Raw genomic sequence first — 4,279 nt, forward strand, 5'->3', positions numbered from 1 at the left:
GTCTGTGAGCGCACACACACACCCACACACAGGACAGAACTGGATGATTCAGGGAAAAGGGGGGGGAGTATCGTGGTCGTTCCCGGGAGGAGGGGGGAAATTACTTTTCTGCATTAACCCTAAAGATGGCTTTTTCGTGAGCGCATCACGGTGTGAACAGCGGGGGACTGTCCACCGTTAAAGTGTCTTGCTCAGGGACACTTCGACTCGTAGACTTGGGACGGGCGACCCGAGGCGAGGGTCGAACTGGAGACTTTTACAATGACCAGTTTTCATGCTTTTCCCGCCACACCAGGGCTGTGGTGGTCGGTTGCCCTCCGCTCTGTGGTTCTGGAGGCCGATAATGACAGTTAGTACTTTGTCGCACACAGATACGGACTCTGCCTCCGGTGCATCGGCACACGTTGCAGCAGTTGCAGCACCCACGGAACAGAGGACTCAGCACTAACTGTTTTATTTGCTGATCAGTGCCTAATTTATGCTCTGTTGTGCGAAGGCGCCATGCGACGAAAGTAGCCGACGTACAAGCTCAGAGCACTGTAAAAGATTATGGACAAAGGGAGCCGTTTTGAAGCCACTTTTTCCAGCTAATTCAAATCCACCATCTTGGAATTTCCGGTCCCAGAATGGAAGCAGAAACGACTGCTATTGGCTGGAATGGCAGCGAGGGGCGGGTCTTCACTCAGTAGAAGCATATCCTTCTTTATATATATTGTTTTTAATTATTGGGGTCATCATTTACAAAAACCCATATCATGATAATTGAAAGAAGACTTTAAACTAGCAGCTGAAAGCATAAAGTATTTATGAAAATGTTTACTATGGTAATAAAATCAAGCGTAAGGTCAAATACCCATTCCGTTTAATGGCATGAAAGTTCTTCTGCAACCAGCAGGAGGGGGAAACAGTGACACCTTCTAGGCCATTATAGTAGGGTCTCAACCTGAGGTTCTGTGACCATCCTCTGGGAAGGATGGTTTGATGATTGATTTGACCTCTATGGACCCTTTATAAAAGATTTAGACCCCATGTCCCTCGCAAAAATGCCAGCAAAATGTTTGACAGCTAGGGTAATTTTCAGTCTCATTCACTTACTATACACTACACTATAAAGGCAAAAATGACTCCCAAAAAATCTGCTTTAAGTGGGATGTGAGGGGTAAAAATAGGGGTGTTTAATTATTCTGAATCCATTGGAAGCATTTGTTTTGCATGAAAAACATTCCTTGGACCAAGAACGGCCAACAAAACTATGGTTTAGTGATGAGTCATCAATTTTCACAGTCTTTTGGGGTCCATTCCTTGGGCTTTTGGGGCCCAAGGAATGTTTTTCATGCAAAACAAATGCTTCCAATGGATTCAGAATAATTTAACACCCCTATTTTGACCCCTCACATCACACTTAAAGCAGATTTTTTGGGAGTCATTTTTGCCTTTATAGTGTAGTGTATAGTAAGTGAATGAGACTGAAAATTACCCTAGATGTCAAACATTTTGCTAGCATTTCTGCGAGGGACATGGGGTCTAAATCTTTTATAAAGGGTCCATAGAGGTCAAATCAATCATCAAACCATCCTTCCCAGAGGATGGTCACAGATCCTCAGATTGAGACCCTACTATTAATGAGATCTGCAGCGTTTTCATTATTTCCGCTTTGGCTTCATATCCAGTGACGGATACTTGCCGCCTGGCTCAGAGCTTGTACACCGGCTACTTCCGGGCACATGGCGCTGTTGTGCGACTAAGCTCAAACGGGGGCTTCAGTTTGAGACGACGTAAAGAAGAGAGCCATGGACCGCAGAGCAAGAAGCATGCACAAAGAAGACCACAACTGTTTTCATGTTCCCCTTAAGAGAAGACTGGCCATCCTCGCGACAGACATGATCAAATTATCTCGCTTTACTATAGCGTATCGCAGACGTAAGCAGCGATTTTTTCGCTATAATGTCTACTACCATGTGTGAGTTTGTCTTTGTACAATGACGTGGCTGACAAACTCAGACGGACGTGTATTCTGTACAAGTATTTAATGGCATACTATGTTACTTTGCCCTGTGTTTACATGACAAAACAGTAAATACATTTTTGACGTTCTGTTTAGCCCCAAAACGTCCCCTTCAACCAAAACAAACAGTGAAACCAAAATGCAGTGAGAGGGCAGTGTGTGTCTGCAGGTAAACAACACCACCACACTACTTAACTACAGAGGGAAATGATGTGTTAAAAAAATCCATTTCTCGATTTTCTTTATGTAAACACACGACAAAGTTACACACATTGCCTTTAATGTAGCATAATTAGCTCACAGCACACTGTGATAATCTCGGTTAGAAGATCATAAATGTGCCAATTATTGAAGCATTTACCGATTTAGTCACCAACGTTTTGCTTTGTGTAAATTGCATATAGTATTTTGTAATATAATGATATCAACTGTTATTATTATTACGACAGGAGAAATAAATCAGCCTAAGGCACCAGTACAAAGTCTCAGTATTATACACTTACACATGCTAACGTTGTTTCACTGTTAAGAAACTGATCAAATGTTTTTTTTATCAGTCAACTGGAGTATACATGGTTGCCTTTGAATTAAGACAGATTTATAGTTCATTGTATGACAACGTCTCTCTCGCCCCAAAATAGCACCTTGTGGATCTGCTATTTTGGGGCGTGCGACGCGGTGGATACAGGAAGTGTGCGCACCTAGTAAGAGTGGGCACCTCGATGTTAAATTGGCAATTTGTTTTTGTATGTAAAAAATATTTTTGAAAATGATCTCAAGTGATATAAAATAGTGCACACGATTCGAACATGCACGGTACATCATTATCAGACATACAATTACCCTTCAACTTCTTATTTATGTCCAAAACTGAATGTTTATACAGGTTTTGTAGCAATTTTTAGTAATTGAAGGATATATCAGGCTTCAATTGTCAATTGTTCAAGGCTGTTGCTGTTAAGGGGATTGCACACGGTACGCGGTCACCGCCTGCTAGTAATTCATTTTCAATGAGAGGCGGGCGGCTATTTCGTCCGCGCAGCGAAGTTTAGAGGCGGCGAGGCGAGCGGGCGCAGTCCCGTGAAAATCCCCGCGAGCGTGCTCGTTTGTGCATGCGTACGCGGGCGGTGAGAGATGGATTGTGTTCATCTTTGTGAAATACCGCGCAGCGTTTACTCAAAGAGCGAGTGTGTTTGTGTATCACCGCGGCGTGTTCCTCGCAGATCCAAGCGGGAGCCCCGGCGGCAACCGCTGTCCGTCTGTAGAGCGCCTTATACTTTACATTACTTAACTTGTAGAAGCTGTACAAACTGCGAGCTTGTACTGTACATCTGCTATTTTTGAACATTTTTTGAAAAATCTTGAAAGTGTGAGAAGAACTACTGATTTAGAATAGCCTGGCACAGCCATCCCGAGCTACGTCATCACAAATCTGGCTGTTGCGAGGCTAGATTTAGAAGGCATTTGTAGAATCGGCCATTGTTCCCAATCTTCCTTGGTGCCAACTCCTTCCTGTTACCGCCATGGTCGTACGATGGACTATACGTTAAGCTGTGGGGGGTCCGTGTGCAGGTCCACTGGTGTAGACGGATGCTCTGGTGGCCCACCACATGTCTCAGTCTGTCTCCCCTGCACTTTGCTGCAGACTTGGCAATCAGTCAAGTTCCACAAATAAACAATTCATCTGAATGTCTGCGGGTCACTTCCGGCTGCTTGTCCACCGTCATTGTTTTTTTTAGCTAATTTATACATACAGTTAATGAGTAATCATTAAGGTTCATTGCAGCATATCGCACTGTCGGGCAGAAACCTTGTATCTCCAAGTTTCAAATTTGAATGTTTTTTCGTAAAGCAAATCCCTGCTTCATCACATAAGACTGTCGCAGAAAATTTGTGAAAATAGCAGATCTACAAGCTTGTAGATCGGCTATTTTCGGGTCTATGCATAGTGAGGATGAGGAGCAGCTGGTCCTGGGATGACGATGAGTGATATATACTGAAGTGGAACAGTCTTTATAGGCTATTTATTTTCATCAAAGAGGGTTAAATATTTTCCTCTTTTTTGCGGGGGACAATTTCCCTTTTTTCTTTTTTACAGCATACGTTTTCTTTACGCAAAAATACCAGAGCTACAAGCTCACAAACTCGCTTATTAGATACAAGCTCTTTTCACTGCTTTCTGGGGCTTAAATGACCACTTCAGCCATCTTCATATAATTGGTCCTCACTCACGGCCATTATAATATGGCACCATTTCTGTCTCCTAACTCTGTG

Source organism: Nannobrachium achirus, assembly GCF_963921795.1.
Source record: "Nannobrachium achirus genome assembly, chromosome: 6".
NCBI classification, from domain to species: Eukaryota; Metazoa; Chordata; class Actinopteri; order Myctophiformes; family Myctophidae; genus Nannobrachium; species Nannobrachium achirus.